This window comes from Carcharodon carcharias, chromosome 21, assembly GCF_017639515.1.
Source record: "Carcharodon carcharias isolate sCarCar2 chromosome 21, sCarCar2.pri, whole genome shotgun sequence".
Taxonomy (NCBI): domain Eukaryota; kingdom Metazoa; phylum Chordata; class Chondrichthyes; order Lamniformes; family Lamnidae; genus Carcharodon; species Carcharodon carcharias.
The window spans coordinates 18,832,196-18,845,292 of record NC_054487.1 but is presented as its reverse complement, the minus strand read 5'-3'; positions in this window follow the sequence as shown (position 1 = coordinate 18,845,292).

Below are 13,097 nucleotides of genomic sequence, written 5' to 3'. Positions count from 1 at the left end.
TTGACAGTGCAGACAGGGATTGACAGTGTGGACAGAGATTGACAGTGCAAACAGCGATTGACAGTGCAGACAGCAATTGACAGTGCAGACAGAGGTTGACAGTGCAGACAACGATTGACAGTGTGGGCAGCGATTGACATGCAGACAGGATTGACAGTTCGGACAGGGATTGACCAGGTGGACAGCGGTTGACAGTGCAGACAGGGATTGATAGTGCAGACAGGGATTGACAGTGTCGCTGTGATCGACAGTGCGGACAGGGATTGACCATGTGGACAGGGTTTAACAGTGTGGACTGGGGCTGACAGTCTGGAAAGGGAATGACCATTTGGACAGGGATTGACAGTGTGGACTGGTACTGACAGTGTGGGCATCGAATAACAATGTGGGCAGGATTGACTGCGCGGACAGAGATTGACAGTGTGGGCAGCGATTGACATGCAGACAGGATTGACAGTGTGGACAGGGACTGTCAGTGTGGACAGGGAATGACAGTGTGGACTGGGAATGACTGTGTGGACAGCAAATGACAGTTTGGATTGAGAATGACAGTGAGGACAGCGATTGCAAGTGCAGACAGGGATTGACAGTGTGGACAGCGATTGACAGTGCAGACAGGGATTGACAGTGCGGACAGCGATTGACAGTGCAGACAGTGATTGACAGTGCGGACAGGATTGACAGTGCTGACAGGGATTGACAGTGTGGACAGGATTGACAGTGCGGACAGGAATGACAGTGTGGACAGGGAATGACAGTGTAGACTGGGAATTATCGTGCGGACAGCGATTGCAAGTGCAGACAGGGATTGACAGTGTGGATAGCGATTGACAGTGCAGACAGGGATTGACAGTGCGGACAGGGATTGACAGTGAGGACCGGGATTGAGATTGTGGACAGGGAATGACAGTGCGGACTGGGAATGACAGTGCAGACTGGGAATGATCGTGTGGACAGCGATTGCAAGTGCAGACAGCAATTGACAGTGCGGATAGCGATTGACAGTGCAGACAGGGATTGACAGTGCGGACAGGGATTGACAGTGCTGACAGGGATTGGCAGTGTGGACAGGATTGACAGTGCAGACAGGAATGACAGTGTGGACAGGGAATGACAGTGTAGACTGGGAATGATCGTGCGGACAGCGATTGACAGTGCAGACAGGGATTGACAGTGCGGATAGCGATTGACAGTGCAGACAGGGATTGACAGTGCGGACAGGGAATGATCGTGTGGACAGCGATTGCAAGTGCAGACAGGGATTGACAGTGCGGATAGCGATTGACAGTGCAGACAGGGATTGACAGTGCGGACAGGGATTGACAGTGAGGACAGGGATTGAGGTTGTGGACAGGGAATGACAGTGCAGACTGGGAATGACAGTGTAGACTGGGAATGATCGTGTGGACAGCGATTGCAAGTGCAGACAGCGATTGACAGTGCAGATAGCGATTGACAGTGCAGACAGGGATTGACAGTGCGGACAGGAATTGACAGTGCGGACAAGGATTGAGATTGTGGACAGGGAATGACAGTGCGGTCTGGGAATGACATTGCAGACAGTGATTGCAAGTGCAGACAGGGACTGACAGTGTGGAAAGGGATTGACAGTGCAGACAGGGATTGACAGTGCGGACAGCGATTGACAGTGCAGACAGTGATTGACAGTGCGGACAGGATTGACAGTGCTGACAGGGATTGGCAGTGTGGACAGGATTGACAGTGCAGACAGGAATGACTGTGTGGACAGGGAATGACAGTGTAGACTGGGAATGATCGTGCGGACAGCAATTGCAAGTGCAGACAGGGATTGACAGTGTGGATAGCGATTGACAGTGCAGACAGGGATTAACAGTGAGGACAGGGATTGACAGTGCGGACAGGGATTGAGATTGTGGACAGGGAATGACAGTGCGGACTGGGAATGACAGTGTAGACTGGGAATGATCGTGTTGACAGCGATTGCAAGTGCAGACAGCGATGGACAGTGCGGATAGCGATTGACAGTGCAGACAGGGATTGACAATGCGGACAGGGATTGACAGTGCGGACAGGGATTGAGATTGTGGACAGGGAATGACAGTGCGGACTGGGAATGACATTGCAGACAGTCATTGCAAGTGCAGACAGGGACTGACAGTGTGGACAGGGATTGACAGTGCGGACAGGGATTGACAGTGCGGACAGGGCTTGATCGTGTGGACAGTGATTGACAATGCGAACAGCGATTGATACTGCAGACAGGGATTGACAGTGCAGACAGTGATTGACAGTGCAGACAGAGATTGGCAGTGCAAACAGCGATTGACAGTGCAGACAGGGATTGACATTGCAGACAGAGGTTGACAGTGCAGACAACGATTGACCGTGTGGACAGGGATTGACAGGGCGGACACTGATTGACAGCGTGGTGAGCGATTGACTGTGCGGACAGGGAATGACCATGTGGACAGGGTTTGACATTGCGGACTGGGAATGACATTGCAGACAGTGATTGCAAGTGCAGACAGGGACTGACAGTGTGGACAGGGATTGACAGTGAGGACTGGGGCTGACAGTGAGGACCGGGATTGACAGTGTGGGCAGCGATTGACAATGTGGGCAGGATTGACTGCGCGGAGAAAGATTGACAGTGCGGACAGGGATTGACAGTGCAGACAGGGATAAACAGTGTGGACTGCGATGGACAGTGCGTACGGGGATTGAGAGTGTGGGCAGGATTGACTGCGTGGACAGAGATTGACAGTGCGGACAGCGATCGACATGCAGACAGGATTTAAAGTGCGGACAGGGATTGACAGTGTGGACAGGTATTGACAGTGCGGACCGGCATTGACAGTGAGGACAGGGATTGACAGTGCAAACAGCGATTGTCAGTGCAGACAGGGATTGACAGTGCGGACAGAGGTTGACAGTGCAGACAACGATTGACAGTGTGGACAGTGATTGACAGTGCAAACAGCGATTGTCAGTGCAGACAGGGATTGACAGTGCGGACAGAGGTTGACAGTGCAGACGATTGACAGTGTGGACAGTGATTGACAGGGCGGACAGTGATTGACAGTGTATTGTGCGATTGACAGTTCGGACAGGGATTGACCATGTTGACAGTGCAGACAGGGATTGATAGTGCAGACAGGGATTGACAGTGTGGGCTGTGATCGACAGTGCGGACAGGGATTGACCATGTGGACAGGGTTTGACAGTGTGGACTGGGGCTGACAGTCTGGAAAGGGAATGACCATGTGGACAGGGATTGACAGTGTGGACTGGGGCTGACAGGGAGGACGGGGATTGACAGTGTGGGCATCTTTTGACAATGTGGGCAGGATTGACTGCGCGGACAGAGATTGACAGTGCAGACAGGGATTGACAGTGCAGACAGGGATTGACAGTGCGGACTGCGATGGACAGTGCGTACAGGGATTGACAGGGTGGGCAGGATTGACTGCGCGGACAGGGATTGACAGTGCGGACAGGGATTGATAGTGTGGACAGGGACTGTCAGTGTGGACATGGAATGACAGTGTGGACAGGGAATGACAGTGTGGACTGGGAATGACAGTGTGGACAGCAAATGACAGTTTGGATTGAGAATGACAGTGAGGAAAGCGATTGCAAGTGCAGACAGGGATTGACAGTGTGGACAGCGATTGACAGTGCAGACAGGGATTGACAGTGCGGACAGCGATTGACAGTGCAGACAGTGATTGACAGTGTGGACAGGATTGACAGTGCTGACAGGGATTGACAGTGTGGACAGGATTGACAGTGCGGACAGGAATGACAGTGTGGACAGGGAATGACAGTGTAGACAGGGATTGACAGTGAGGACAGCGATTGACAGTGCAGACAGGGATTGACAGTGCGGACAGGGATTCACAGTGCGGACAGGGATTGAGATTGTGGACAGGGAATGACAGTGCGGACTGGGAATGACATTGCAGACAGTGATTGCAAGTGCAGACAGGGACTGACAGTGTGGACCGGGATTGACAGTGCGGACAGGGATTGACAGTGTGGACAGGGCTTGATCGTGTGGACAGTGATTGACAATGCGAACAGCGATTGATACTGCAGACAGGGATTGACAGTGCAGACAGGGATTGACAGTGCAGACAGAGATTGGCAGTGCAAACAGCGATTGACAGTGCAGACAGGGATTGACATTGCAGACAGAGGTTGACAGTGCAGACAACGATTGACAGTGTGGACAGGGATTGACATGGCGGACAGTGATTGACAGTGTGGTGAGCGATTGACAGTGCGGACAGGGAATGACCGTGTGGACAGCGGTTGACAGTGCAGGCTGGGATTGACAGTGCGGACAGGGATTGACACTGTGGGCTGTGATTGACAGTGCGGACAGGGATTGACCGTGTGGACAGGGTTTGACAGTGTGGACTGGGGCTGACAGTGAGGACAGGGATTGACAGTGTGGGCAGCGATTGACAATGTGGGCAGGATTGACTGCGTGGACAGAGATTGACAGTGCAGACAGGGATTGACAGTGTGGACAGGTTTGACAGTGCTGACAGGATTGACAGTGCGGACAGGGATTGACAGTGTGGACTGCGATGGACAGTGCGTACAGGGATTGAGAGTGTGGGCAGGATTGACTGCGCAGACAGAGATTGACAGTGCGGACAGCGATCGACATGCAGACAGGATTTAAAGTGGGGACAGGGATTGACAGTGTGGACAGGGACTGACAGTGTGGACAGGGAATGACAGTGTGGACAGGGACTGACAGTGTGGACAGGGAATGATAGTGTGGACAGGGAATAACAGTGTGGACTGGGAATGAAAGTGTTGACTGGGAATGACAGTGCGGACAGCGATTGACAGTGCAGACAGTGATGGACAGTGTGGACAGGGATTGACAGTGCAGACAGGGATTGACAGCGCGGACCGGGATTGACAGTGCGGACAGGGATTGACAGTGTGGAGAAAGATTGACAGTGCAAACAGCGATTGACAGTGCAGACAGCGATTGACAGTGCAGACAAAGGTTGACATTGCAGACGATTGGCAGTGCAGGCAGGATTGACTGCGCGGACAGAGATTGACAGTGTGGACAGGGAATGATCGTGTGGACAGCGATTGCAAGTGCAGACAGGGATTGACAGTGCGGATAGCGATTGACAGTGCAGACAGGGAATGACAGTGCAGACTGCGATGGACCGTGCGTACAGGGATTGACATTGTGTGCAGGATTGACTGCGCGGACAGAGATTGACAGGGTGGACAGCGATTGACATGCAGACAGGATTGACAGTGTGGACAGGGACTGTCAGTGTGGACAGGGAATGAAAGTGTGGACAGGGATTGACAGTGCGGACAGGGATTGACAGTGCAGACAGGATTGACAGTGCGGACAGGGATTGACAGTGCGGACAGGGATTGACATTGTGGACTCTGATGGACAGTGCGTACAGGGATTGACAGTGTGGGCAGGATTGACTGCGCAGACAGAGATTGACAGTGCGGACAGCGATCGACATGCAGACTGGATTTAAAGTTGGGACAGGGATTGACAGTGTGGACAGGGACTGACAGTGTGGACAGGGAATAACAGTGTGGACTGGGAATGACAGTGTGGACTGGGAATGACAGTGCGGACAGCGTTTGACAGTGCAGACAGGGATGGACAGTGTGGACAGGGATTGACAGTGTGGACAGGGATTGACAGTGTGGACAGGGATTGACAGCGCGGACCGGGATTGACAGTGCGGACAGGGATTGACAGTGTGGACAGCGATCGACATGCAGACAGGACTTAAAGTGTGGACAGGGATTGACAGTGTGGACAGGTATTGACAGTGCGGACCGGCATTGACAGTGAGGACAGGGATTGACAGTGCAAACAGCGATTGTCAGTGCAGACAGGGATTGACAGTGCGGACAGAGGTTGACAGTGCAGACAACGATTGACAGTGTGGACAGTGATTGACAGTGCAAACAGCGATTGTCAGTGCAGACAGGGATTGACAGTGCGGACAGAGGTTGACAGTGCAGACAACGATTGACAGTGTGGACAGTGATTGACAGGGCGGACAGTGATTGACAGTGTATTGTGCGATTGACAGTTCGGACAGGGATTGACCATGTTGACAGTGCAGACAGGGATTGATAGTGCAGACAGGGATTGACAGTGTGGGCTGTGATCGACAGTGCGGACAGGGATTGACCATGTGGACAGGGTTTGACAGTGTGGACTGGGGCTGACAGTCTGGAAAGGGAATGACCATGTGGACAGGGATTGACAGTGTGGACTGGGGCTGACAGGGAGGACGGGGATTGACAGTGTGGGCATCTTTTGACAATGTGGGCAGGATTGACTGCGCGGACAGAGATTGACAGTGCAGACAGGGATTGACAGTGCAGACAGGGATTGACAGTGCGGACTGCGATGGACAGTGCGTACAGGGATTGACAGGGTGGGCAGGATTGTCTGCGCGGACAGGGATTGACAGTGCGGACAGGGATTGATAGTGTGGAGAGGGACTGTCAGTGTGGACAGGGAATGACAGTGTGGACAGGGAATGACAGTGTGGACTGGGAATGACAGTGTGGACAGCAAATGACAGTTTGGATTGAGAATGACAGTGAGGAAAGCGATTGCAAGTGCAGACAGGGATTGACAGTGTGGACAGCGATTGACAGTGCAGACAGGGATTGACAGTGCGGACAGCGATTGACAGTGCAGACAGTGATTGACAGTGTGGACAGGATTGACAGTGCTGACAAGGATTGACAGTGTGGACAGGATTGACAGTGCGGACAGGAATGACAGTGTGGACAGGGAATGACAGTGTAGACAGGGATTGACAGTGAGGACAGCGATTGACAGTGCAGACAGGGATTGACAGTGCGGACAGGGATTGACATTGCGGACAGGGATTGAGATTGTGGACAGGGAATGACAGTGCGGACTGGGAATGACATTGCAGACAGTGATTGCAAGTGCAGACAGGGACTGACAGTGTGGACAGGGATTGACAGTGCGGACAGGGATTGACAGTGTGGACAGGGCTTGATCGTGTGGACAGTGATTGACAATGCCAACAGCGATTGATACTGCAGACAGGGATTGACAGTGCAGACAGGGATTGACAGTGCAGACAGAGATTGGCAGTGCAAACAGCGATTGACAGTGCAGACAGGGATTGACATTGCAGACAGAGGTTGACAGTGCAGACAACGATTGACAGTGTGGATAGGGATTGACAAGGCGGACAGTGATTGACAGTGTGGTGAGCGATTGACAGTGCGGACAGGGAATGACCGTGTGGACAGGGTTTGACAGTGTGGGCTGTGATTGACAGTGTGGAAAGGGAATGACAGTGTGGACAGGGATTGACAGTGAGGACTGGGGCTGACAGTGAGGACAGGGATTGACAGTGTGGGCAGCGATTGACAATGTGGGCAGGATTTACTGCGCGGACAGAGATTGATAGTACAGACAGGGATTGACAGTGAAGACAGGATTGACAGTGCAGACAGGGATTGAGATTGTGGACAGGGAATGACAGTGCGGACTGGGAATGACATTGCAGACAGTGATTGCAAGTGCAGACAGGGACTGACAGTGTGGACAGGGATTGACAGTGCGGACAGGGATTGACAGTGCAGACAGGATTGACAGTGCGGACAGGGATTGACAGTGCGGACAGGGATTGACATTGTGGACTCTGATGGACAGTGCGTACAGGGATTGACAGTGTGGGCAGGATTGACTGCGCAGACAGAGATTGACAGTGCGGACAGCGATCGACATGCAGACTGGATTTAAAGTTGGGACAGGGATTGACAGTGTGGACAGGGACTGACAGTGTGGACAGGGAATGACAGTGTGGACTGGGAATGACAGTGTGGACTGGGAATGACAGTGCGGACAGCGTTTGACAGTGCAGACAGGGATGGACAGTGTGGACAGGGATTGACAGTGTGGACAGGGATTGACAGTGTGGACAGGGATTGACAGCGCGGACCGGGATTGACAGTGCGGACAGGGATTGACAGTGTGGACAGAGATTGACAGTGCAAACAGCGATTGACAGTGCAGACAGCGATTGACAGTGCAGTCAGAGGTTGACAGTGCAGACAACGATTGACAGTGTGGGAAGGATTGACTGCGCGGACAGAGATTGACAGTGTGGACAGCGATTGACATGCAGACAGGATTGACAGTTCGGACAGGGATTGACCATGTGGACAGCGGTTGACAGTGCAGACAGGGATTGATAGTGCAGACAGGGATTGACAGTGTGGACTGGGGCTGACAGTCTGGAAAGGGAATGACCATGTGGACAGGGATTGACAGTGTGGACTGGGGCTGACAGTGTGGGAATCAATTGACAATGTGGGCAGGATTGACTGCGCGGACAGAGATTGACAGTGTGGACAGGGAATGATCGTGTGGACAGCGATTGCAAGTGCAGACAGGGATTGACAGTGCGGATAGCGATTGACAGTGCAGACAGGGATTGACAGTGCGGACAGGGATTGACAGTGCGGACAAGGATTGAGATTGTGGACAGGGAATGACAGTGCGGACTGGGAATGACATTGCAGACAGTGATTGCAAGTGCAGACAGGGACTGACAGTGTGGACTGGGAATGACAGTGCGGACAGGGATTGACAGTGCGGACAGCGATTGACAGTGCAGACAGTGATTGACAGTGTGGACAGGATTGACAGTGCTGACAGGGATTGGCAGTGTGGACAGGATTGACAGTGCAGACAGGAATGACAGTGTGGACGGGGAATGACAGTGTAGACTGGGAATGATCGTGCGGACAGCAATTGCAAGTGCAGACAGGGATTGACAGTGCGGATAGCGATTGACAGTGCAGACAGGGATTGACAGTGCGGACAGGGATTGACAGTGCGGACAAGGATTGAGATTGTGGACAGGGAATGACATTGCGGACTGGGAATGACATTGCAGACAGTGATTGCAAGTGCAGACAGGGACTGACAGTGTGGACAGGGATTGACATTGCGGACAGGGATTGAGATTGTGGACAGGGAATGACAGTGCGGACTGGGAATGACATTGCAGACAGTCATTGCAAGTGCAGACAGGGACTGACAGTGTGGACAGGTATTGACAGTGCAGACAGGGATTGACAGTGCGGTCAGGGATTGACAGTGAGGACAGGGATTGAGATTGTGGACAGGGAATGACAGTGCGGACTGGGAATGACAGTGTAGACTGGGAATGATCGTGTGGACAGCGATTGCAAGTGCAGACAGCGATTGACAGTGCAGATAGCGATTGACTGTGCAGACAGGGATTGACAGTGCGGACAGGGATTGACAGTGCGGACAAGGATTGAGATTGTGGACAGGGAATGACATTGCGGACTGGGAATGACATTGCAGACAGTGATTGCAAGTGCAGACAGGGACTGACAGTGTGGACAGGGATTGACAGTGCGGACAGGGATTGACAGTGCGGACAGGGCTTGATCGTGTGGACAGTGATTGTCAATGAGAACAGCGATTGGTACTGCAGACAGGGATTGACAGTGCAGACAGGGATTGACAGTGCAGACAGAGATTGGCAGTGCAAACAGCGATTGACAGTGCAGACAGGGATTGACATTGCAGACAGAGGTTAACAGTGCAGACAACGATTGACCGTGTGGACAGGGATTGACAGGGCGGACACTGATTGACAGTGTGGTGAGCGATTGACAGTGCGGACAGGGAATGACCGTGTGGACAGGGTTTGACAGTGTGGACTGTGGCTGACAATGTGGAAAGGGAATGACAGTGTGGACAGGGATTGACAGTGAGGACTGGGGCTGACAGTGAGGACCGGGATTGACAGTGTGGGCAGCGATTGACAATGTGGGCAGGATTGACTGCGCGGACAGAGATTGACAGTGCGGACAGGGATTGACAGTGCAGACAGGGATAGACAGTGTGGACTGCGATGGACAGTGCGTACGTGGATTGAGAGTGTGGGCAGGATTGACTGCGTGGACAGAGATTGACAGTGCGGACAGCGATCGACATGCAGACAGGATTTAAAGTGCGGACAGGGATTGACAGTGTGGACAGGTATTGACAGTGCGGACCGGCATTGACAGTGAGGACAGGGATTGACAGTGTGGACAGAGATTGACAGTGCGGACCGGCATTGACAGTGCGGACAGAGATTGACAGTGCAAACAGCGATTGTCAGTGCAGACAGGGATTGACAGTGCGGACAGAGGTTGACAGTGCAGACAACGATTGACAGTGTGGACAGTGATTGACAGGGCGGACAGTGATTGACAGTGTATTGTGCGATTGACAGTTCGGACAGGGATTGACCATGTTGACAGTGCAGACAGGGATTGATAGTGCAGACAGGGATTGACAGTGTGGGCTGTGATCGACAGTGCGGACAGGGATTGACCATGTGGACAGGGTTTGACAGTGTGGACTGGGGATGACAGTCTGGAAAGGGAATGACCATGTGGACAGGGATTGACAGTGTGGACTGGGGCTGACAGGGAGGACGGGGATTGACAGTGTGGGCATCTTTTGACAATGTGGGCAGGATTGACTGCGCGGACAGAGATTGACAGTGCAGACAGGGATTGACAGTGCAGACAGGGATTGACAGTGCGGACTGCGATGGACAGTGCGTACAGGGATTGACAGGGTGGGCAGGATTGACTGCGCAGACAGGGATTGACAGTGCGGACAGGGATTGATAGTGTGGACAGGGACTGTCAGTGTGGACAGGGAATGACAGTGTGGACAGGGAATGACAGTGTGGACTGGGAATGACAGTGTGGACAGCAAATGACAGTTTGGATTGAGAATGACAGTGAGGACATCGATTGCAAGTGCAGACAGGGATTGACAGTGTGGACAGCGATTGACAGTGCAGACAGGGATTGACAGTGCGGACAGCGATTGACAGTGCAGACAGTGATTGACAGTGTGGACAGGATTGACAGTGCTGACAGGGATTGACAGTGTGGACAGGATTGACAGTGCGGACAGGAATGACAGTGTGGACAGGGAATGACAGTGTAGACAGGGATTGACAGTGAGGACAGCGATTGACAGTGCAGACAGGGATTGACAGTGCGGACAGGGATTGAGATTGTGGACAGGGAATGACAGTGCGGACTGGGAATGACATTGCAGACAGTGATTGCAAGTGCAGACAGGGACTGACAGTGTGGACAGGGATTGACAGTGCGGACAGGGATTGACAGTGTGGACAGGGCTTGATCGTGTGGACAGTGATTGACAATGCGAACAGCGATTGATACTGCAGACAGGTATTGACAGTGCAGACAGGGATTGACACTGCAGACAGAGATTGGCAGTGCAAACAGCGATTGACAGTGCAGACAGGGATTGACATTGCAGACAGAGGTTGACAGTGCAGACAACGATTGACAGTGTGGACAGGGATTGACAAGGCGGACAGTGATTGACAGTGTGGTGAGCGATTGACAGTGCGGACAGGGAATGACCGTGTGGACAGCGGTTGACAGTGCAGGCAGGGATTGACAGTGCGGACAGGGATTGACACTGTGGGCTGTGATTGACAGTGCGGACAGGGATTGACCGTGTGGACAGGGTTTGACAGTGTGGACTGGGGCTGACAGTGAGGACAGGGATTGACAGTGTGGGCAGCGATTGACAATGTGGGCAGGATTGACTGCGCGGACAGAGATTGACAGTGCAGACAGGGATTGACAGTGTGGACAGGATTGACAGTGCTGACAGGATTGACAGTGCGGACAGGGATTGACAGTGTGGGCAGGATTGACTGCGCGGACAGAGATTGACAGTGCGGACAGGGATTGACAGTGTGGACAGGATTGACAGTGCAGACAGGATTGACAGTGTGGACAGAGATTGACAGTGCAAACAGCGATTGTCAGTGCAGACAGGGATTGACAGTGCGGACAGAGGTTGACAGTGCAGACAACGATTGACAGTGTGGACAGTGATTGACAGGGCGGACAGTGATTGACAGTGTATTGTGCGATTGACAGTTCGGACAGGGATTGACCATGTTGACAGTGCAGACAGGGATTGATAGTGCAGACAGGGATTGACAGTGAGGACAGCGATTGACAGTGCAGACAGGGATTGACAGTGTGGGCTGTGATCGACAGTGCGGACAGGGATTGACCATGTGAACAGGGTTTGACAGTGTGGACTGGGGCTGACAGTCTGGAAAGGGAATGACCATGTGGACAGGGATTGACAGTGTGGACTGGGGCTGACAGGGAGGACGGTGATTGACAGTGTGGGCATCTTTTGACAATGTGGGCAGGATTGACTGCGCGGACAGAGATTGACAGTGCAGATAGGGATTGACAGTGCAGACAGGGATTGACAGTGCGGACTGCGATGGACAGTGCGTACAGGGATTGACAGGGTGGGCAGAATTGACTGCGCGGACAGAGATTGACAGTGTGGACAGCGATTGACATGCAGACAGGATTGACAGTGCGGACAGGGATTGACAGTGTGGACAGGGATTGATAGTGTGGACAGGAAGACTGTCAGTGTGGACAGGGAATGACAGTGTGGACAGGGAATGACAGTGTGGACTGGGAATGACAGTGTGGACAGCAAATGACAGTTTGGATTGAGAATGACAGTGAGGACAGCGATTGCAAGTGCAGACAGGGATTGACAGTGTGGACAGCGATTGACAGTGCAGACAGGGATTGACTGTGCGGACAGCGATTGACAGTGCAGACAGTGATTGACAGTGTGGACAGGATTGACAGTGCTGACAGGGATTGACAGTGTGGACAGGATTGACAGTGCGGACAGGAATGACAGTGTGGACAGGGAATGACAGTGTAGACAGGGATTGACAGTGAGGACAGCGATTGACAGTGCAGACAGGGATTGACAGGTCGGACAGGGATTGACAGTGCGGACAGGGATTGAGATTGTGGACAGGGAATGACAGTGCGGACTGCGAATGACATTGCAGACAGTGATTTCAAGTGCAGACAGGGACTGACAGTGTGGACAGGGATTGACAGTGCGGACAGGGATTGACAGTGTGGACAGGGCTTGATCGTGTGGACAGTGATTGACAATGCGAACA